Raw genomic sequence first — 24,355 nt, forward strand, 5'->3', positions numbered from 1 at the left:
GACCCAGGGCCACTTTGAATAGGCAGTTTTTTGTTTTTTTTTTCTTCCTGTTTGCTGCCAAAGCAGTCCTTTATGTCCTGACTCATAGACATAGTTCTTGAAACCTACAAGACAGGTGCTTATAGTCTAATTGGAGAAATTTCTTCTGTTTTGCCTAATAAAGCCTGCACACCTAAGTGACAGGAAGTAAGTTTGCCTTCAGCCCAGTAAAAATCACATGTAATGGATGATTAGCTAACCCGGAACGTAAACCTTGAGGTTGTAAATTTATTGCCTGAAAGTTTGAGGACACCCCAAATGCTGATTAGATGACTCAGAGCAATCTCAGGAAGGAAGGGCTAGAAAGTGGTTGTAATTTAGGTTAAGTCTAATCACTTGTGTTATAAAGCATTTTGGAGACCTGAACACAAGGGGTTTGGCCATCCTTGGAAGCATAGAAGTAAGCCCCAGCACTAGAAGGGCAGGGCAGGTCTTGCCTAAGGGGAATTGAGCTCCATGATTTCCTTAGTCAGACTGCTCTTGTAGCAGGGAAGAGAGGCCTTGCCCTAAAGGAGAGATGTAACTTCAGGTTAGTTACTTTTGTTCTAAATTCCACATCTTTTTTAAAGATTTTATTTATTTGAGAAAGAGAGCACAAGCTGGGGAAGGGGCAGAGGGAGGGAGAAGGAGACGCAGATTGCCTGCTGAGCAGGGAGCCTGATGGCGGGGCTCGATCTCAGGACCCTGGGATCATGATCTGAGTTGAAGGCAGACGCTTAACTGACTGAGCCACCCAGGTGTCCCCTAAGTTCCACATTTACCAAGCAATCTTAAGACCATGAGGAAAAGATCAGCCAGTCAGGTCAATTAAAGCATTCCAGTCACTTAGAATGTCTGCTATTCTTTGTGTGAATCTGTATGTTGATTGGCATTTGGTTTATATGTCCCTTGGCTTCTGTGTGAGCTTAGTTTATAGTGTTTGAGAGATGGGTCCCCTTGCAGCGGGCCAGCCTGAAAGTGTAAGGCCCAGATCTGGGTTCTTGTTTTAATTCAGCAAGGTAAATACTGCCTCATGGGGACCTGTGGGAAAAGGGTAGGAGGTGGGGGAGCAAGGGCAGGAAGCCAGCTTTGCCAAGGAAATACTACCCTTGTCTTAATTGTTGACCTTCCTGTTGCAGTCACATCCAGGAAAATTATCAGCACAAGGCAGAAAGTGCTAAATTGTAGTTGAGTGATACAAGCATTGAGTGCTGTGGATTTGGAGGAAGGTGAGATTACTGTGGGAAGTTAAAGGATGGTGCCCCAAGAAGGTCAGTAAGACTTGCCAAGTGGATGTGATTTCAGCAGCTGGAGATATCAGAGGTGGAGAAGTACCCACTCCCACTTTAGTGAAGTTGCCCTCCAGGGCAGATGTAAAATATGCGGTCACCTGATCCCTTAGCTGTTAAGCCAAAGGAAAAACATGTGGCAGGAGAGGGAGTGGTAGGCCCCAGAGAAAACGAAGGAAAAATCAGCTGTTCATTCAACAATTTGTTTATTCAACATTTATTGAGTACCATGTGCCAGGCACTGAGCTGGGTTCTATGGATACAGAAATGAACAAAAACAGAAGCACTACCTTCAAAAAGTTAATAGTCCAGTGAGGAAAGAGAGAGAGAAAGACTATGAAAGGAAGGAAGGAAAGGAGAGGGAAGGAGGGAGGGAGGAAGGGTGGTATAGTATGTCAGATGTGCTATGGAGAAAATTAAAACAAGGGGTGGGGAGGTAGGAGGATATGCTGAGGTGTTTTCCTCTCAATTTAAGTGAATTATTTGCAAGTTAATATAGAGGTACAAGGACACACAGTCTTTGATCATTTTTATGAGTTGGTAGGTGACGAGGTTGTGACCCAGGGGATAGAGTTTGTCTGTGAATATGACTCACTGCCTGGGAAGAAATAAGTCAGGATCTCTGAGTGGAGCATTTTCTTCTAAAAGCCAGAAAAGCCAGGTGTGATGACAGAGGAAAATGGAATTGTACCCTAGACCTCTAAATATAAACACTATGGTTCTAAGAAGCACCTTCTCTGTTACTTTTCCTGGCCACGGGGTAGGGAGTGGGGAGTGGGGAGGAGAGGAAGTCAGGCCTTGAGATGGGTGGCCACATGCCGTGGACTATGCTGAGACTCCATGTGTTTCCTTAGGAGGGTCCCTGTTCACGGGTGCAGGCATGGGTGAGAGTGAAACCTGCCCACCTGGTGCTCCACGGCGCTATTTTTCTGAACCAAGAATTTTGGAACTGTAAAGTTCATCGTACTGCTTGGTACCAGAGATGAAATTGGAACACAAAAAATTGGCATTCTGAAGACAGAATAGTAGAAGGTAGTATAAGTTTGTGGTTGAGGAAGGAAAGATCAAATGTGGGGCAGTATGAGTACTAGTGTTAACAGGTAGTACCCACCAGAACAAGGCAGAGAGATGTACAACAGGCCCTCAAAAGTCTGCGCCAACCTGCAAGACCTCAGAGTCTGTGGTCACCTACATTCTCTTTGAAGCTGGGGAAATGGGGGTGGAGGCGAGGCTGGTAGCTGAACTTGGCTCAGTAATTTACACTCCTGGTTTCACCTACCACTTTATGTGGTAAGGCTTGTACCCCAAGTTTGTAAAATCTTATAAATTTGGTCCAAGGCTGTTTAAGACAGGGTCCTGTCTGCTCAGAATCCGTGCATGAGGCTTTCCCCAGGCCAGATCCCTTGAATCAGTTCATGTCCCCATATTCCCATGCTCTTCCTCCCTGGAAAACAAAAACAAAAACAAAAAAACCCTACCTCTCAGTAATTGGAATGGGTGATTTTTTCATACCTGCTTTTGAATTCTCCTTGCAAGCTGACAGATCTCTGGGAGCCTCAAGGACACAATCTGGCAGTTTCGCATCTGTCGGTTATCTTATATTTTTCAGTCGCAAAACTGTGTTTCAAGCCAGGATGTCCTGACAGGAAACCTGAGAGTAATAAAATGCTCCTTCTTCCTGCTGATGTGTTGTGTGGATATGTAGAAGCCACAACGGTGCAGTAGCTTCTTGCTGCTTTTTATATTCTGTGGTGCACATTATCCTCAACCTGGTTGGGATTTTCCTCTGAGAATAAACTAATGCAGAATGAATCTCGTGGTATCACTCCTGGTGATACTGTTCATGTGTAATAAGGAGTGGGCATGCAGTCCATGGGGCCTTTGGCTCGGCGTTCCTAGCAAAGTTAAAAATGCTCGATGGCAGTGTTTTGGCCCAGCACCCCCCAGAGGTATGTGGTATGGTTCTAGACACCTGAATCCTTGCCAAGCTCGGCGTCGCTGAAAATGACTTGCTTTTAGACTCCCATTTGATTTAAGCAGAACCTTTCATTGGACACATCTGGCATGCATACATCTCAAATTTCCTGCACATTAGTGAAAGAATTCTAGCTAATGAAAGCTGGAAACTGAAAGCTATGACATTGTTATGACTAAATTAACACCCTGAAAGGTTAATGAATCTTACGTGGATTACATTACCTAGAGTTTGACCTCTGGCTGTGATCTTTGCAATATAAAATATATAAAAAGCTATTTCCCCAAAACTTTAAAAAAGGGAGAGGCAGGAGAAAGCCATTCCTATAAATCTTATTTCTGACACACACAGCTAACAAACGAAAACGTCCACAACTCAGTGATATAATTGATACCTTGCAAATGGATTTAAAGAACAAAACTAATGAGTCCAGACACATTTATGAATTGACGGTGTCCTAGCAGGATTATTAGAGATGACCAGGAGCTGGGTCTCCTGTTTGTTTCTGTCCCCAGCACAGGGCCTCACATAGCCATGGATACATATTAGGTGTCGATTAACAGTCATGGAATTACTAACTGGAAATTTACTGGGGCTCTCTGCACTGTTAGACTCCACACACAAATAGACCTGCCCTGTGGGATCCTTAGCAAGAGCAGATATTTTATGAGAGCTGTCACTCGAGTTGATTGGCTAGACAAAGTGAAACCAAGGGATTGTGTTTTTAAACCAAATATATTTACTCTGCTAAATTTTACAACTGGAATGTTCTCCTTTGGGTGGGGAGTTGTACAAAATGACCTCTAATTTGAGGTTTGTAGATTTAGGAAAATACAGATTTTTTTAAGGCACTGAGATGAACCCAGCAGGGTGAGCTGGCAGGAAGTCAGACTGCGGTCCTTGCCTATGAAGATGACACAGGCCAAGGGAGAGAAGGAAAACAAGGCCGCCAGAGCTAGTAAAGCATTTTGCAAAGTTTTGCAGAGCTTTCCAGGTTTTTCTGGAAAAAGGAAGAAAAGAGTAAAGGGCAGTGAGGATTGGTTAACAGCTGGCTTCAGAAATGCTGACAAGTCGATTTGCCTACTGGTTTTATTTTTCTAAGTTAGGGATAAGGAAAGAGAGTGTGGTTGGCCTGGCGCTGCTTGCTGGCAAGGCAGTCTCCCCTGGGCTGTGTGCTGATGCTGTTGTTAGAGCCACTGGAGGAGGAAGGAGACGCAGCCTGCCCTCCAAGGATGTCTAAGGGGTGTGGGAGAGTAGAAAAGACAGGAGCTTTGTTTTATTTTATTTTGCTTTTAAAATGTTTATATGTGTTTACTTTCTGAATAGGTAATTCATCTATATGCTTCAAAACTAAAAAAATATAAAAAGGCATAGAATGAAAAGTCTCTGGCTGTTCCTAGGCCCCATCTGCCCATTTCCCCCACTTCAAATAGATAACCCTGTATTTAGGTTTTTGCTTATCCCTCTAATGTTGTTTTTATGTATATACAAGCTGGAATAAAGATATACTCCTCTTTATTCCATTTTAACTTCGATGGTACCATGTTATACACATCTTCTGCACCTTGTTGGGTTTTCCCCCCCACCACTTAACACTGTATTTCTGAAACATTTCCTTATCAGTAATAGAGCATTGCCATTTTTATTTTTATGGCTATAGAGTTTTACAGTATACGGTTATGCTATAATTTTACTGGTTCCCACTGAGGGATATTTAGGTTATTTCAAATTGCAAATTAGGGCATGGACTTTAAAGACACATGTGCTTTTGGGGTACCTGGGTGGCTCAGGTGGTTAAGCGACTGCCTTCGGCTCAGGTCATGATCCTGGAGTCCCAGGATCCAGTCCCGCAGCGGGCTCCCTGCCCAGCGGGGAGTCTGCTTCTCCCTCTGACCGTCTCCTCTCTCATGTGCTCTCTTTCTCTCTCTCTCTCAAATAAATAAAATCTTAAAAAAAAAAAAAAGACAGATGTGCTTTCAAATCCCAGTCCTGATGTTAACTAGGTGATTGACTTTGGGCCTCATTGCCTCATCTGTAAAATGGGAATTATTTTATATTTTTATTACCTGTCCCATACATTGCTGTGAAAGATTAAGTAATATAATATACGGTGAACTTGAGAGATAGTAGGTAGGTGCTCAGTAAAAACAATATACCTTGCAACTGGGCATACTAGAACATATTCTTGAAAAAGAAGATATTTTGATTGCTCCTACTGAAATAGAGCAATCATATACATTTAAATACATTTTTTTCAGAATCAGTGCGTGTTTGTTGTTTTAAAAAGTCCAGATAAGTAAAAAGAAAAATATAAATTGCTTATAATCTTATCACTCAAAAAAAATTACTGCTAACTTTTGATCTCTGTCTTTCTAGTTATTTCTCTAACCAAAGGTGCATATAACAAATTCTCAATGGAATGGTACTGTACGTGTTATTTTGTAACCTGTCTTCTTAGTTAACAGTGCATTGCAATCCTATTTCCATGTCATAAAATATTTTTCTCATTGTTTTAAATGACTGTATAGCATTTTATCTTATGGATATACAGTAATTTATTAACAGTTCTCTCTGGGTAGGGGTGCCTGAGTGGCTCAGTCAGTTACCATCTGCCCCAGCTCAGGTTGTGAGCCCCACATTGGGCTCTCCGCTCAGCAGCGACTCTGCTTCTCTCTCTCCCTCTGTGATCTCTCTCTTTCACTCTCTCTCAAATAAATAAATCTTTAAAAAAAAAATTCTCTGGGGGAGCCTGGGTGGCTCAGTTGGTTAAGCGACTGCCTTCGGCTCAGGTCATGATCCTGGAGTCCCGGGATCAAGTCCCGCATCGGGCTCCCTGCTCAGCAGGGAGTCTGCTTCTCCCTCTGACCCTCTTCCCTACTCATGCTCTCTCTCTATCATTCTCTCTCTCTCTCAATAAATAAATAAAAATCTTTTAAAAAAAAATTCTCTCTGGGTAGACATTTTTATTCATAAATATTTAATCTTTCTGGAATTAATTTTGATACCAACTTTTTTTTTTAAAGATTTTATTTATTTGACAGAGAGAGACACAGCGAGAGAGGGAACACAAGCAGGGGGAGTGGGAGAGGGAGAAGCAGGCTTCCTGCCTAGCAGGGAGCCCGATGTGGGGCTCGATCCCAGGACCCTGGGATCATGACCTGAGCCGAAGGCAGACGCTTAACGACTGAGCCACCCAGGCACCCCAGCCCAAACTTCTTTACTGAATAAGCATCTTTACCCTAGCCATTCAAATTACCATTTTATTTTTATTTATTTATTTTTAAGGGTTTTATTTATTTGAGAGAGCAGGAGGAGGGGCAGAAGGAGAGAGAGAAGCCGACTCCCCACTGAACGGGGAACCCCCCCAACTCCCAATGTGGGGCTTGATCCTAGGACTCTGGGATCATGACCCGAGCCAAAGGCGGACGCTCAACTGACTGAGCCACCCAGGTGTCCCTTGAATTACTGTTTTAATCATATTCTAAATATTTATAAATGTATAGGTAGATTTGATTTTAGACTTTGTGAACTGGCTTCTTTATGCTTAAATAGTAATCACAATTTCATTAAAATACATTTAAATATCTAGTGGTACAAGTCCTTTTCATTACAATTCTGTTTTTCAAGAATGCTTTGGCCAGGGGCGCCTGGCTGGCTCAGTTGTTAAGCGTCTGCCTTCAGCTCAGGTCATGATCCCAGGGTGCTGGATTGAGCCCTGCATCGGGCTCCCTGCTAGGCAGGAAGCCTGCTTCTCCCTCTCCCACTCCCCTGCCTGTGTTCCCTCTCTCTCTGTGTGTCTCTCTGTGTCAAATAAATAAATAAAATCTTAAAAAAAAAAAAAAGTTTTGGCCATTTTTTTTTCGTTTTACAGACTCCACCCTCTCCTGTCTTGGCCATTCTTATGTTCTTTTTCTTTCATTATTTTAGAATAACTTTGTCAAATTCCTTTTTTTTTTTTTTTAAAGATTTTATTTATTTGAGAGGGAGAGAGAGAGAGCACAGTCGGGGAGGAGAGGGAGAAACAGACTTCCCACTGAGCAGGGAGCCTGTTGCGGGGCTAGATCCCAGGACCTTGGGATCATGACCTGACCCAAAGGCAGACGCTTAACCGAGCCAAAAAAAAGAGGTTTTTCTATCAATTGCTTTTGATTCTACATTTGAAATTAGATCTGTGCTTAAAAAAAGCAATTAATCCATTCTTTCCTGCTTTATTTTGCCCTGTCTACTGCCCTGATACTTTTAGGGCTTAGACCCAAGCAAGAGAGGTCCCTACTCTGGAATCTATACAGGGCTCCACATGTCACAAACACATAGAATAATAATACTCAGCAGATGTCAGTTATTTTCTATTGCTGCTATAACCATAAATTTAGTGGCTTAAAAGAACACCAATGGGGCGCCTGGGTGGCTCAGTTGGTTAAGCGACTGTCTTCGGCTCAGGTCATGATCCTGGAGTCCCGGGATCGAGTCCCACATCGGGCTCCCTGCTCAGCGGGGAGTCTGCTTCTCCCTCTGACCCTCCCCCCTCTCATGCTCTCTCTATCTCATTCTCTCTCTCAAATAAATAAATAAAAATCTTTAAAAAAAAAAAAAAAGAACACCAATGTATTATCTTACAGTTCTGGAGATCAGAAGTCCTAAAATCAAGGTGTCAGCAGGTCTGTATTCCTCCTGGAAGCTCTAGAGGAGATTCTGCTTCCTTGCCTTTTCTAGCTTCTAGAGGCCACTTGTATTCCTTAGCTTGTGGCCTCATCCTCCATCTTCAAAGCCGGTGATGTAGCATCTTCCAATCACTTTTCCTCTCTCCAACCTTCTTGCCTTCCTCTTAGGACCCTTGTGATTACTTTGGGCCCACACAGATATTCTCCCCACTTAAAGATCCTTAATCCCACCTGCAAGGTCACTTTTGCCATAAAAGGTAACATATTCATGGGTCCTGGGGATTAGTATCTGGCCATGGGGGGGGGGGGCTATTTTCAGCATACAATAGCAGAGATATAACAAATTCTTGCAAAATAAAGTATGGCTTCCCAGTACTATAGAATATCAACTTTCTTTGTGTTTTACTTTGTGGTTTCAGAGGTACTCATGAATTAGCAAATATTCACAGCATTGCACATAACAGCTGAGGAAATGGCCTTTTTCAATCTTAAAAGACTCATATTCTTAAATTTATATATCTACAACATGCATGATTTTTTGTAAATTAGATATATATTGAGTCCTAGAATTATAAATTATTCTGGTTTTATAGAAATAGTCATTATGTTTAAACTTTTAAAAAACTAAACAAAATTTTGGATTTATTTAAATGTTTTATAATTCAGCCATCAAAAAAAAAAAGAAATCTTGCCATTTGCAATGACATGGATGGAACTAGAGGGTATTACGCTAAGTGAAATAAGTCAGTCAGAGAAAGACAAATACCATATAATCTCACTCATATGTGGAATTTAAGAAACAAAACAGAGGATCATAGGGGAAGAGAGGAAAAAATAAAACAAGACAAAATGGGGAGACAAACCATAAGAGACTCTTAATCATAGGAAACAAACTGAGGGTTGCTGGAGGGTGGAGGGTGGGGGATGGGGGAAACTGGATGATGGACATTAAGGAGGGCATGTGATATAATGAGCGCTGTGTGTTATATAAGACTAATGAATCACTGACCTCTACCTCTGAAACTAATAATATATATTAATTAATTGAATTTAAATTTTAAAAAATTCAAAAAAGGGAAAAGAATAAATGTTTTAAATTAATTATGATTTCTATTTTGCCTTTTAATTTTAGTAGATTTTTTTATTTTTACTTTTTTAAAGTAATCTTTATGCTCATCATGGGGCTTAAACTCACAACCCTGAGATGGAGTCACATGCTCTTTAGTAGATACTTTTAAATGTCTTAGAAGAAATATTATTTGTGAAAACATGAAAATAACTTTAATTTTTTGATGGTTTACATTTACTCTACATTCTTACGAGTTATGCAAATTTTATACACTTCAAGTACAATCACATTTTAATTTTTTTTTTTAAAGATTTTATTTATTTATTTGAGAGAGAGAGAGAGCATGAGAGGGGGAGGGTCAGAGGGAGAAGCAGACCCCCCGCCGAGCAGGGAGCCCGATGCGGGACTCGATCCCGGGACTCCAGGATCATGACCTGAGCCGAAGGCAGTTGCTTAACCAACTGAGCCACCCAGGCGCCCCACATTTTAATTTTTAATCCTTAGGTCAGTGCTATGCTGTAGAAATTAATGCAAGCTACATATATAATTTTAAGTGTTTTGTAGTAGCTACATCTTATAAAGTAAAAATAGGTAAAATTAATTTTAATAATATATTTTATTTAACTCAATGCATCCAAAATATTATTTTGTAATCAATACAAAAATTATTAATGATCTTTTTTTTGTAGTGAGTCTTCAAAATCCATGTGTATTTTACCACATCATTAGAGATTTTGCCAGATGAATACAAAAAAAAATTTTGCGGCACGTATGATAATTTAAGAATTATGTGTGTCTATAACTCATTATATATTATGCGTCTATCAGCAGTGCATCCTGACATAATGTAAAAGTGATTAAATTCAGTCAACTTTGGCGTTTTTTGAAACTTTCAGCCATATAAAAACCATAGTTTCACATTTTGCAATTTCGTTGTTACGAAAGTATGTGCCTTATGATATATGGGCCTCCATTTGGACTCTTGTCCCAAGCCCTGCAAATGCTGAGGGTGGGCTGGATTACTTTCTCTCCATCATAGGACTAGGTATGGTTGGAGGGGAGACTCTTTAGGCAATATAGAAGCAGCCCTCTGTGATAGCATTTATCAATGTGCTTTCTTACTCTTGAATATCTTCCCACACTCCCTCTATAATTCCCCTCAACCTTTTCCCTTTCAATGAATTAAATATTATTCACTAAATAAATTAATGTGGGTTATTTTTGCTATCTATAAGGAGTTTCACATATATATGTGATGTACAATAAACCTTGTGAGGTAGGAAATAGCAGACAGGGAAGCAGGCTGAGAATGTTTAGGTGAGGCGACCAAAGTTTAACAGTTAGTAGCCAGGGTTTCTCATTCTAAGTTCTTGCTCTTTCTGCTTCATTTTGTTGTTACTCTATATAAGCCTCTGTGCTAGGCTCTGGGAGATTCAGCCATGGGAAGGAAATCAACTTGCCCTGCCCTCAAGTTTACAATTCGCTAGGAGAGGAAGGACAAAACAAGATATGTGGGTCTCAGAGAGGTACACATCAAGGGCTGTGGTTCTTTAGAGAAAAAAAAATTCCAACTGTTTGGGAGAAGAGAAAGGCTTTGTGGAATAGGAAAGATTTGGGTTGGGCTTTGATGTGGGCCATAAGAAGTAGGAGTTAGGGAAGCATGGTAGGTGGAGGGAGCAAACAGCATGAGCAAAGGAGGAGAATATAGTGGTGCCCTGTGGCTGAAGCTCAGGGTCTATGTTCAGGAAAAATAGAAAATGTGGGAAAGGACAGGGCTGTTTTGATGAAGTCTTAGATGTCAGGTTAGGGATTCTGCATTTTATTCTGGTGACAGTGGTGAACCCCTGAAGACTTTTCAGGCAAAAAAATGGCATGTTCGGAGCTCTGCGTTAAAAAGCGGAAAAGTCAGAACCAAGGAAACCAGGTAGGAGACTATTTCGCAGTCTAGGAGAGACTCAGCCAGGGTGGTGGTGAGAATGGAAATGAAGACACATTTGTGGGACACAGCACGGCTATAAAATCTATAGAAGTTGACTCTTGATTATCAATGGAGGGGCAGAGGCATGGGTGAGGACTCAAAGACACCCAACTTTTTGTCCTGAACACCTGGGAAAACAATGTTTCTGTTGACGTAAGCATTGAAGTCAGGAAGATAAGGTGGTCAGGAGGAGGAGTGAGGCAAGATGGGGTGGGGGTGATGGGAAGCTGAAGAATTGGTTTTTTGGACCTTACTGAGTTACTAATGGGACATCACGGTAGAGATAACTGGTTAGTGGCATTCCTGGCTGGCTCGGTGGAGCATGTGACTCTTGATCTCTGGGTTGTGAGTTCAAGCCCCACACTGGGTGTGGAGATTACTTAAATAAATCTTTTTTAAAAAGAGAGAGATAACTGGTCAGCTGTTGGGAAATCAGTTCTAGAGGTCAGGAGCAAGTTTTAAACTGGGGTAGGATTTAAGGGAGTTTTGCACTGTGTTGGTATTGGAGTTACAGGGTGAAGACATGCAAGAGAAAGGAAAAGGACCAAAGGAAAAGCCTCGGGAGATATCATCTGTGAGGACTGAGAGGAAGAAAAGGGGGAAGTGAGGGAAGTGGAGGAGTAGCCAGGGAAAGGGAAGATCCTTTGTGAGTGACAAACCTGAAAGCAGAGACTAGCTGTCCTTCCCGTGTGTCCCCTGCATCCATTACTATGCCTGGCATACAAGAGACACTTAATGAATGTTTGCTGATTGGGTGAACAAATGAGTGAATCAGAAGAGAGATGATATATCCAAAAAAAGGGGGAGGCAAAGAGGGTTTTCAGATTTTCAGAAGAAGTTGGTTAATAACATAAATGCTGCTGACAGGAAAAGGGCAGTGTCGACAAAAGAGGGCCTCTGCTTTCTCACTCTTCTTTTTCACAAAGCTCAAGTGGTCATAGGATCATGGTCCTGGTTTGGGCAGAGGGTGACCACAACCACCAAACAGAAGGGAACTCTCCCAGGGAAGAGAAGGGCTCTGGAGACATCGAGGCCTCTGCTGGTGGAGAGGACACTGAATGAGCCGGCCTGGTGTTTTCCCGCCCTGCTCCAGCCCTCCTCTGTTGGTTCATATAGTTACCAGTCTTTGGGTGCTGGGCCCTTCCCTCTGACTCAGGAAAGAACCATTTCTCCTCCTTTGCCTGACTAAGGTGAAAGACCTGTGTTGGTTGGTTTCTTTTCATTCTTTTTTTTTTTAAAGAATGAGTGGCAGAGGGGCAATGGGAGAGGGAGAGAGAGAATCCCAAGCGGGCTCCACGCCCAGAGCAGAGCCTGACATGGGGCTCCATCTCAGAGTCCTGAGATCATGACTTGAGCTAGAATCAAGAGTTGGGTGCTTAACTGACTTAGCCACCCAGGTGCCCCTGTGTTGGTTTCTTTTAATGATGGATTTCCAGTGAGTGGGGGAGTAAGGGAATACCCATATGTAGAATCTGGCCTTACATGGAGTGGGGCAGATTGGTCCCTGAACTTTAACTAAAGGCATCCTTAGCACTGGCTTGTTAAGTATCCTTTTCCGAATGTATAGAAGGCTGTAGGTTTTCCCTCCAAGGCAGGGGCCTGGAAGCGCCCCCAAAGAGAGGCATTTTGTGGCGCAATAAAACAGAGTTTAAAGGAAGGGAACTGCATAGGGTGAGACCCCACCTCTAGTCTCTACCCACATCCTCTCCCCCATTCAGGCCCCTGAACAGTCTAGGAACTTTCTAGAAGTACATGCAGGGAGACAGAATGGGGTCACTGTGGTAAGAATGGCTGGCCACCCATGGAGATCCCTATGGTGTCAACTCACCTCAGAGCTTAGTGTGACTGGCCCTCAGCCTTGCCTGGCTCAAGACCTGATTTATTAACACACAAAGACTGGATCAGCTCTCAGACACTGATGTACATGCAGGGATAGTATTTTGATCTAACCAAGGGTTTTTTCCCTCTCAGTTGCCTGTTACCCTGTAACCCTCCCTCCCTTTGAGATGGCAGTACTGTGAGGCATCTTTTGTCTCCAGGCACCACTGTACAGCACAATGCAGGCAACAGAAGACGAAGGACTTAGATCTGTCTGGTTAGTCCCCACCCCCCACCCCACCAGATCAAGTTTTCCCAGACTGGGAAATGGACACTGTCTCAGGGCAGGGCCCCCGCATCTGGCACCTGTGAGGATCCAAACTTGCCCCTAAAGTATCCCTGTACCTGAGAGCACAACAATAAACAGCAGATTAAAAACACCATGAGAGACTGAGAGAACAACTGCAGAAGAAAAGGAAAAGCCTCTTCCCTTCTTTTATGAAAAAGGGGGCCCCACATTTTCATTTCACACTGGGCCCACAAATTACGTAGCTGACCCTGCTGACAGAAAAGGCATTCCCAAAGGAGTTAGCCAGAAGTCTAAGAATATTATGGGGGTATCATGGCTTAAGTAAGAATGTAAGTTAGCCCTGCCCAAATTTGGAACAGTGTTGGGGCTGTTTCAAGCCATGTGAAATGTCAACAAAAGGACTATTAGCAAAGCAAATGTGAAGTGAATGCACATGTGATAAGGAAAAAATCAAACTTGCTAGGTGTGTGTTGGCTGTCCAGCTTCATTGGGAAGAGGAAAATGGTGGGTAGAAAAGGCTGTCTGGGTAGTACCTGATGTAGGAAAGGCGACCTTAGGGTTCAAAGCCGATGGCCAAGGAAGGAATTCTTGAGATGTCTTTGGTGCAAAAAGGTGATTTTATTAAAGCACAGGGACAGGACCCATGGGCAGAAAGAGCTGCAATAGGGTCACAAGGAGTGGCCCATTATATACTTTGAAGTTGGGAAGGGGTTAGGGATAGCGTAAGTCTCTAAGCAATTTTGGAAGCAAGGTTTCCAGGACCTCGAGGGGGCTAGCTGTTGTTGGGAAAAGGTCATGTGTTACTGTCTAATAAAACCTTAGTCATGAGACCCTTCCGATGTATATTGATGGGCCATATGCTTGGGGGATGATTGCCAACACGTATCTTGGGGGGTTTAGAGATAAAGGAAGTTTCCAAAGGAATCTGTATACATTAAAGTAGTCTTACAGGATACTGGGGGGCGGGGGGGGTGGGGAAGGGTTGGGCTAGGGTTGCCTTTTGCCCTTAGCAAAGTATTAACACTGAGGCAGTTGAGTCCTTAGAGGAATGTCATTCTCCCTGTTTCAAGGACTTGTCAATGGGCTGTAGGTAGTAAGGAAATTTAGTAATTTTTCTTCTGCCTTTTTTTCCCCACATCAGTACCCTCCTTGAAGGAAGAGCTGAGCTTGTTTATCCTGATAATTTGGAATCCGATCTATCAAAACTTCAGGAAATCTTAATTTGAAAAGAGATTTGCTCTCTTCACATTTTCCTCAATATTAGGTGCCACAAAATTCTGGTTGTTGGCAGTTTATTACTCAGCAATGGTCTCGTGTTTCTTAGGAGAGTTGAACTTACTTCAAATGTGTCTTCACTTCAGATGTTTGTCTTCTTTTTTGAATTTCCCATTCATATTCCTCATTTTATTTGCAAGCACTTCCTACATATAAAAAAATAACATTTTGTTTGTTATATGTTTGCAAATAGGTTTTCCCAGTTTGTCCATTGTCTTTTAACTTTGTCCCCCTGGAATGTCTCCAAGGCACATCATCTGATGGAAATGAATGAGGTCATACTAACAGTAATACCGAAATCTCATTATTTCAAATTAATATTCACCTTATTTACCACTAATAATCATCAACATTTAGTGAGCATTTACTAAATGCTTCAGGTGCCATTAATCCTCACAGTTAGCTTACAGTGTAGGTACTGTTGTCAGTTCCACTTTAGAAGTGAAGAAACAGAGATAAGAGAGGGTAATTTGCCTAATCACACAGCCTAGTAAGGGATGGAATATGGGTCTTGATCCCAAACCCATCTGACACCCATGTCCCATGTTCCAACCCTGCACTGTCCAATACAGTAGCGATAAATGGCTATTGAGCACTTGAAATGTGGCTAGCCTGATTTGAAAGACCAAGTATGAAAGAAAGAATGGGAGATATCTCATTAATTTTAAGTTGATTACATGTTGAAACAGTATTTTGAATACACTGGGCTAAGTATTTAGTGTTTATTTTTTTTTAATGTAGCTACTAGAACATTTTAAATAGGAAATGTAAGACAGTTCTAATCACTTTCCCACACTGCTGTTTTTTACATGGGTGAAGGCAGTCTTCATGTCCCTTGAGTCTTCGTGGTTATCATTCTGTTGGCTTTTAAATTTGTTGTTAAACTAAAACCTCCAGTTTTGTTTTGTTTTACATGCCCTAAAATCATTCCAGGACCTCACTTTCTTGAACATTCTCAGTTCCCTCCACTCTTTCTCATTTGACCAGGTTTTACCATCTTGTCATCCATATCTGGGGATTCTCCAGTGCATGGCTTTGGCCCCTGCAACCTCCTAAAGGAATACAGCCTTTGCAAATACAAAGGTGATGCCCCCAAATTGACAGACAGAAAGTAGAATGGTGGTTTCCAGGGGTTGGGGGCAGTTATTGTTTAAGGGCTACATTCAGTTTGGGATGTTGGAAACATTCTGGAGATCGATAGTGGCCATGGTTGCACAACCATGTGAATGTACTTAGGGCTACTAAACTGTACACTTGAATTTGGTTACAGTGGTAAATTTTATGTTATGTGCCTTTTATGTACAATAATCACAAAAACGAAACTCCTACATATTACGACATGGAAGAACCCTGTAAACATTACGTTAAGCAAAATAAGCCTGATAAAAAAGACAAATATTGTAGGATTCCAATTCCATGAGATAATCTAGAATGGGCAAATTCGTAGAGGCAGAAAGTAGATCAGAGATTACCCGTAGCTGAGTGGGGGAGGCGGGGAGCAAATGGCTGCTCTGAGGAGGGACGAAGCGAGTGGGGGCCGCGGGAGCGCGGCGGCGTCAGGGAGAGGGGGTGCAGACAGAGACCCGCAGGTGGTGCGTGCCGGGCCCCTGCGCTGCCGCCCGGGCGCTCGCGTCTTTGTGTGGATGGGCGGCGGCGGCAGCAGCCCCGGAGAGCGGGGCGCGCGGGCGGCCCAGGCCGGGGAGTGCGGCCCGCGGGGCGGGACGTGACCTGAGCAGCTGGGGCCAGGCCCGGGGCCGGGGCGGGCGGCGGGGCGAGCAGCGGTAGAGCCGTCCCCGGCTGCCTTCCCCCTCGCGGGCCCCGCTATCCCCCCACCCTCCGTTAACAAAGAGCTGGGGGAACCCCGCACCGACTACGCACGCCGCGCGGTCGTCCACGAACTAGAAGCAGCCGCCCGCAGCGAAGCGGGAGGTGCCAGGGCTCCGGTGCCGCTCGGCTGCGCAGGCATATTCCCCGCTTCGCGGTCTTTACCTCCGAGCCTGGGGCCCTGGGTAGTTTTTTGTTTTTATTTCGCACTTGCGCCTTTTACCCTGCAAGTATTAAGGATTTCCCCCTCTCTCTTCCTCTTCTTCCACCATCCCGGTTTTAGCCAGCCAGTGTATACTTCCGTACTTTTCCCCATGCTCACGTAAAACCACACTCAACACGCACACAGGCGGTGTTTCCTTTTGTTTTCCAAAATGGCACCGCAGAACCTACGCCACTGGCATCCTGCTTTTCTAGCACACCGCGGAAACCCCGAGTCCCGGCCGCGTCCACTCTACTAAATGGCCGAATATTAATCCACGGCGCGAAGGCGCCCCAGCTCATGTAACAGTCCCGTTGTTCATGCCCTTCCCCTTTGTTTGCTGTGTTTCACCACCGCGAATGGCGCCGCCTTGAACACACGGCCCCCAACGCCGGAGCAATTCCCGTTCACACCAGTAAGGTCTGAGAGCTCGTTCTCCTCAGGCCCACGAGCATTCTGCAGGTCCGACCGGGGTAAACATCACTACGTGCACGCCCGCGTTCGGCCGGGATGGAATCCCGGCAGCGCCCTCTCCATTCTCCTCGCCGCCGCCTCACCATTTCCACCCGCCGCTACACAAGGTCCTTTCTCCCTCGCACCGAGAGCTTCCTCGGGGCCTCGGCGCTCTCTCCTCCCACTCCGGGCCTTGTTCCACCTAACCCCTCCCCCTCAGATTTTCAATTTCGTCCGGCCAAGGTGCTCTCAGGAGAAAAGAACCTGCCACTCCCTTGTTATTGCCCTGTTTCTCTCCTAACATTTACTACACAACTTGGGAGACTGTTTCTGGTTAGTTTGCTGTTTGATTTTATATGCCCATGGCTCATAATCCAAAGATGGAATCCGAAGGGGAGAGCCAGCCGAGCCTTGTCTGCTAACCGCCTTTCCCCCACCCCCACCGCCAGGCCACGACTCATAGCACTGGTGTATTTTTCCAGGAGAGTTCTAGCGGTGTATATGTATCTCACAAACAGCCGCAGAGGTGCAGACCGCTCTGCATTGGCGCAGAACTTCTTGGAAGTGCACCTGCTCTCTCTGGCTGCGCACCAACTTCTGCCCTATCCTGCTGTTCTGCCCTTCTCACACCACGGAAGCTGCTCTCTCTCAGGGCCTGGAAACTCCAGTCTAGTCCCTTCCCCTATGCTCCCTCCGTTATATGATCAGGTGCCACCGGCCCAGACGGTGCAACCTTTGCACTCTTTACTTCTGCAGTCCCTCCTCTTTGTTCCTCTGCCTTCTTTGGACCTCATTTGTCACCTTGCCAAGCCACTGCAGTTGCCTCCTGGCTGTCCCCTCAGGAGGTCTGGTGTTATCTCATCTTGCCCCTAGTTGTTGATCCATACTCCTTAGCAAATACCAGTGCAAGGAAATGGGCCCTTAGGTTCAAGAGATTGATAAAGGCGGGGTGCCAGGGTGGCTCAGTCCTTAAGCGTCTGCCTTCGGTTCACGTCATGGTCCCAGGGTCCGGGGATCGAGCCCCACATCAGGCTCCCCTCTCTGCGAGAAGACTGCTTCTCCCTCTCCCACTCCCCCTGCTTGTGTTCCCTCTCTCACTATGTCTCTGTCAAATAAATAAATAAAATCTTAAAAAAAAGAGAGAGAAATTGATAAAGGATATTTCAGAAAAAGAGCACTGGTCCAGGAGGCCAGAGACCAGGGTAGAATCAGGACCCTGCCCTTTCTTGTGGGGTACCTCCTTTAGCAGATAGCTCTATGTCTCTGTTTCCTCACAGATGATCTCTGAGGCCCTTCTGGCTCTAGCCTCTCTGAGGCTACAGCTGGATTCAGGTCCACCCCCTCCCCCTCCCTGTGCTGGCCTTTTCTCAACCAGCCATACTATCCCTTCCCTTTCACTGAACCTCTGGAGAGCTCTCATTATTCCGAGTATGCAGATCCGACTTATTCTTGAAGACCTGACTTTTAGTCGTTGTTTTGATTGAAAAGCTTTCAGCAGTGTACCCAAATGAGAACTGCTTTGTCCTTGCAAGTCTTCTGTCCATAGCACTTTGCTTGTATTTCACTGATGGCACTGACCACTCTACCTTGTAGAGTTGTTGCATACCCCCCCTTCTTCTGCCACCGTCCACCTCTCTCCCACAACCTCTAGCATATGACTTTGTATTTAGTGGTGGATATGGTTTGGGAAGTCCTAGGACCTGTGCCCAAGTCCCAGCTCTGACACTAAATAAATGTATTACTTTGAACATGTCATATACCCTTTCTAAGCCTCAATTTCCTCAAAGGTAAAATGGGAATAATAACCTACTTTATAGCATGTTGTGTTGACTAGATGATGTATGATAAAGTGTTTTGTGAACTGTAAAGCTATCTACTGATGTAGATAAAAATAATAAAGATAAATATTATTCAGATGCTGGCAACAGTGATTGCCTTTCCAAAGCAAAAAAAAAAAAAAAAGGTAGGGAAAACTGTGGAAAATGAGTTTTTCCCTCTTAGCTGCTGTCTCAAAATTTGGGGACTGCATTCTAATTATTCCTTTTAGATCAGTTACCAGGTAGTATTACATATAGTAGTAAAAGCTAGAAATAATCTAAATTTTGAACAACAGGGGAATGATTAAATTATGGTTAATAAGTGGTCATCAGAATTATATTTTTGAACAATATTTAATGACATGGGAAACTAGCCATAATATAAAAGTGTTGTTTCTTTATTTTTTTTAAAGATTTTATTTATTTGTCAGAGAGAGAGCGAGAGCACAAGCAGGGGAAGTGACAGGCAGAGGGAGAAGCAGGCTCCCCACTGAGCAGGGAGCCCGATGCGGGACTCAATCCCAGGACCCTGGGATCATGACCTGAGCCAAAGGCAGACAACCGACTGAGCCACCCAGGCATCCCTTTTTTGTTGTTTTTTTAAAAAAAACTCAACATAGGGCTCGAACTCACAATCCCAAGATCGAGAGTCACATGCTCCAGTGACTGAGCCAGCCAGGCGTCCCTATAACATAAAAGTTTTCAAAAATCTGGATACTAAATAGTGTATGTGCAGAGAGGTGTGAGAGAGGAAGAGACTTTCCCACCACTCTTCACAGCTTTTTATTAGGCCTCCAAACAGGGCACCTGGTGCCAGAGAACTTGGGACACATTCCAGGGCCTGACTCTTATACAAATAGTTCACTCCTTGCCTCCCAAGAGTAAGGGATTCAGGACAGAGGAACCAGAAGGCTAGTGCCTCAGAGGAGGCCACAGCCTGTCCCAGATCTGGGGACAGCCTTTGGCCTGCCTCTGTGTCCCCGTGATCTCACGTTCCAGGGGTTTCTGTACCATTTCTCCCAACTGAACTGTGGACTTAAGACAAATAGAACCTCTCAGGGCCTGCTTTGACAGTTTCCAGAGTGGGTTTACGGGAAAGGCCCCCTCCAGCCAAAAAGAAGACTCCAAGCACAAACACTGAAGAACTAAGTGGGACCTTAATGAGGGACACCCAAAATGAGGGACAATGGGCCACAGTAGTGGGCAAAAATGAGCCATCACGGACAGTTGGGGAAGCTCAAGGGACTCCAGAGAGAAGGTGGCTTTTATGCTGACCATGGAAGGATGGTAAGAATTTGGCAAGTGGAGGGTTATTATCTTATTCATATTTCATATCCCAGGGTGGGGGACGGGAGAGGTTTTTTTTTTTTAATTTCACCCCCTCTTTATTATAATTTTTCCTGTAGAAAATAAAGATAAGAAAAAGAACAAATGTTTCCTATAACCCTACCAACTTAGAGCAGTGGTTCTTAACCTTGGTTGCACATTAGAATTTCCTGGGGAGTTTTGTTGTTGTTGTTGTTTTTAAGATTTTTATTTATTTTTATTTTTTTAAAGATTTTTATTTATTTATTTGACAGAGAGAGACACAGCGAGAGAGGGAACACAAGCAGGGGGAGTGGGAGAGGGAGAAGCAGGCTTCCCGCGGAGCAGGGAGCCCGATGTGGGGCTCGATCCCAGGACCCTGGGATCATTACCTGAGCCGAAGGCAGACTCCTAACGACTGAGCCACCCAGGCGCCCAAGATTTTTTATTTTTAAGTAACCTCTACACCCAACATGGGGTTCACAACCCCAAGATCAGGAGTCACATGCTCCACTGATTGAGCCAGCCAGGCGCCTCTTGCCTGGGGGCTTTAAGAAATACTATGAATTACCTGCAGAGAATCTGATGCACTTGGAATGAGGTGGGATCCCAGTGCCCACACACACATACACACATGCTCACCACATCCATTAACAAATCCTACCAGCGTACCTTCAAATATATCCAGTACCTGAACCCTTCTTACCACCTCCTCTGCTTTCATTCTGGTCCTAGCCACTGCCTTCTGCCTGGGTTTTTTGTTTTTGTTTTTTTTTTTAATTTTATTTATTTATTAGAGAGCAAGCAGGAGGGGAGCAGAGGGAGAGGGAGAGATAACCTTTAGCAGACTCCATGCTGAGTGCAGAGCCCGACACAGGGCTTCATCCTAGGACCCTGAGATCATGACCTGAGCTGAAACCAAGAGTCTGATGCTCAACCAGCTGAGTCACCCAGGCACCCCTTCTGCCTGGATTATTGTTGCAGCCTCCTAACTAGCCTCCAGTTTCTATCTTCAGGCCCTATACCTGACTCCCAAGTCTGTTCTCTAAATTGTACTTTCCAGAGTGATCCTTTAAAAGCATAAATTAGGTCATGTCTTTTCTCTACTCAAAATCCCCCCATGGCTCTCCATCTCAGAGTAAAAGGCAAATCCTTAGTATGGTCACAATGCCCTACAAGACCTGACCTAGCTACTTCATTGACCTTGTTTTCTCCTACTCTCCTCCTTGCTCAAGGTACTCCAACCACACTGCCTCTTTGCTATTGTGTTGTTGTTTTTTTTTTTTAAGATCTTATTCATTTGGGACGCCTGGGTGGCTCAGTCTGTTAAGTGTCTGTCTGCCTTCTGTTCAGGTCATGATTGCAGGTCCTGGGATCGAGCCCTGCTTAGGGCTCCCTGCTCTGCGGGGAACCTGCTTCTCCCTCTCCCTCTGCCTGCTGCCCCCCCCCCCCCCCCCGCTTATTCTCTCTCTCAAATAAATAAATAAAATCTTTAAAAAAAACCAAAAAACATTATGCTTCAGGATAAAACTAAAAAAAAAGATCTTATTCATTTACCTGAGAGAGAGAGCACAAGAACATGAGCAGGGGGAGGGGCAGAGGGAGCTGGATGCAGGGCTTGATCCCATGACCTGAGTTGAAGGCTGATGCTTAACCGACTGAGGACACTTTTCACCACCACACCTATGATATCTGTTTTGTAATCCCGAGCCCCTCCCCACCAGATATAAAAACTCACCAAATCTTGGGCGCCTGGGTGGCTCAGTCGTTAAGCGTCTGCCTTTGGCTCAGGTCATGATCCCAGAGTCCTGGGCTCGAGCCCCGCATCAGGCTCCCTGCTCGGCAGGAAGCCTGCTTCTCGCTCTCCCACTCCCCCTGCTTGTGTTCCCTCTCTCTCTGTTGAAAAATAAATAAAATCTTTAAAAAACAAAATAAAACCAACCTCACAAAATCTGTCTTGAAAAAAGCTTTTCTACTTTTGTTTCAAACCTCTCTCTTGATATTCAACAGTCCCATTGTTTGCCTTTCCCCACCCCCAAGCCTAGGTTCCCCAAACTCCGCCCTCCTCCTGCCTTCACCTGCCAGCTCAGAAAAATGAACTCCCAAGGAGCTACCAGGCTTTCCACCCCACAAATGGCTCAAACTCAAGGCCCAGGCCAGACTTTGCTAAGGAACTCAGCTACTTCTGTGCTTATGTGTTTATTCATTATGCTTTTTTACACAAAGGAGATCATAACATTCCTATTGTTGGACAGTTAAGATGTTTTCCAAGTTTTTACTATTGTAGGCAACCTTGAACACACCCATGATTGTTTCCTTGAGATAAATTATTTGAAGAGGAATTATTGAACGAAAGGATGCATGATTTTCAAGGCTTCTGATGTGTATTGCTATTTTTTCCTCCAGTTTATCTAATTATAGTCCCACCAGCTAGTATGTGATACCTTTTATATTTTTACATCCCTGGCAAAACTGGGTATTTAAGAAGCACTGGGAGGTGAAAAAATTATATCTTGTCTTAATTGACATCAGTGAAGCTGGACATCTTTTTACTTATTTCCCTTTTTAATTAATTAATTAGTTAATTAATTTCCCTTTTAAAAAATGGTTTGCCTCTGCTCTTTTCTCTTCTCTTCTATTCTATTCTATTTTCTCTTCTATTCTTTCCCTCTGCCCCCCGCCCCCCGCATGCTTGTTCCAGCAGTCTCTCTCTCAAATAAATGGGTAAGTCTTAAAAAAAAAAAAAAAAAAAAAGAATATTTATGGGGCACCTGGCTGGCTCAGTTGGTGGAGCATGCAACTCCTGATCTTGGGGTTATGAGTTCAAGCCCCATGTTGGGTGTAGAGATTACTTAAAAATAAAATAAATAAATTTACTATTTGAAATGTGTGTGCAAGTTTTTTTTTTTTTTTTCAGTTTGTTTTTCACATTTCAATTCTGTTTTGCACTTTGTAACGTAGAAAATTTAGAAATAGGGGTGCCTGGGTAGCTCAGTCAGTTAAGCATTCGACTCAGTTTCAGCTCAGGTTGTTATCTTGGGGTCGTGGGATCGATCCCCACAATCCCCACGTGGGGCTCAGCGTGGAGTCCTCCCTCCTTCTCCCCCTCTGCCCCTTCCTCTGCTTGTGTGCATGCTGGCTCACACTCTCTAAAATAAATAAATAAAATAAAATCAAAAAAGAAAATTTAGAAATATTCACAGGTTTCTATATTTTTTCCTCCGCAGCTTTTATTTTTGGTTTCATGCTTCTAGGTGGCAAGTTTTAAATAGCCCCCATGATATTCCCTGACAGCTGAGACCTCATATTAACTGGAGAGGATTTTAAACCTAGACATTCCAGCTCTTAATCCACCTATCAGTGGGTTTCAAACTTTTTTTTCTGTGATTTGTAGTAAAAAATACAGTTTATGTTGCAAACCACTACACACAAAAATATTTATTTAGAGAATTATCTTAAAATGTCTCATGAAATATTACTTACCCTAACTACGTGTGATATAGTCTGATATTTCCTGTTTGATTTATTCTATTTTATTTCATTTAAAAAAAGTGTTGATCTTGACCCAGTGCATTGATTTAACAACACATTAATGGAGTCTTGACCCAGAGTTTGCAAAACACAGATCCAAACCATGCAGAGGCTAATTTTTCTCTCTCCCCAGATCTTACCCACTTCGATGCCACTTGCATTCATGTCCTACTCTAGGAGGGTGATGGAGAGGCCTATCATCTGGTCATAGAGGAACCCTGAAGACCTGTGTACAAGCACTGAGGCTGAACTAAGCTTTGATTGACATCTAACAGGCAGAAGCAAAGAACTGATTTTGGATTTCGGTCCTGAGGTTTAGAATAAGGTTCTTTCTAGTGTCGTGATCCCGAAATCCTCACCCTAACTACACTCCATTAAATGTAGTCCTAGAAAACTTCTCTTGCCTACCGTGTAATCCGGGATTTGGCAACAATGGTCAACCGGATCTGCTCCAGCTCAGCTGTTCTTGCAATTAGGGCCCAAGAGAAGGGTGACACAATTTTCTTGGGCAGAGAAGATAATCCAGTGCGTTCTTTGCACGTGCATTTAGATTGGCCTGGAGAAGCCAGCCCCTCCATGTAAAGGTGGAGAATTATTCACTAATCTACTCTGACAGAAGGCTGAGAACATAAAGGGAATAAAGAAGTGATGAATCCATTAGAAAGTCCTCATAAGATACATCAGCTTGGGATTTGGGTCAGAAGACCTGAAATCAAGTCCCCATTCTGTCAGGGGTTTCCCAACATTCTGTTCTAGGTTGAGTCAGAACTCCTCTGTGCCTCACTTTTCTCATCCATAAACGGTTATAATAATAGCAGCTTCCTCGGGGA

General features: G+C 43.9%; 1 long non-coding RNA gene across 1 annotated transcript; it reads right to left on the reverse strand.

Annotated features, from left to right (window-relative positions):
- Positions 1-981: 981 nt before the first annotated feature.
- Positions 982-18,298, reverse strand: LOC135361753 (uncharacterized). The gene is made up of 3 exons (XR_010405600.1): positions 15,866-18,298; positions 14,458-14,539; positions 982-2,751 (listed from the first exon to the last, which is right to left on the reverse strand). It is a non-coding gene; the product is annotated as an uncharacterized LOC135361753 (long non-coding RNA).
- Positions 18,299-24,355: the final 6,057 nt, after the last annotated feature.

This window comes from Mirounga angustirostris, unplaced genomic scaffold (genome assembly GCF_029215605.1).
Source record: "Mirounga angustirostris isolate CCGP_5_RB_7025 unplaced genomic scaffold, mMirAng1.0.hap1 SCAF_10, whole genome shotgun sequence".
Taxonomy (NCBI): Eukaryota; Metazoa; Chordata; class Mammalia; order Carnivora; family Phocidae; genus Mirounga; species Mirounga angustirostris.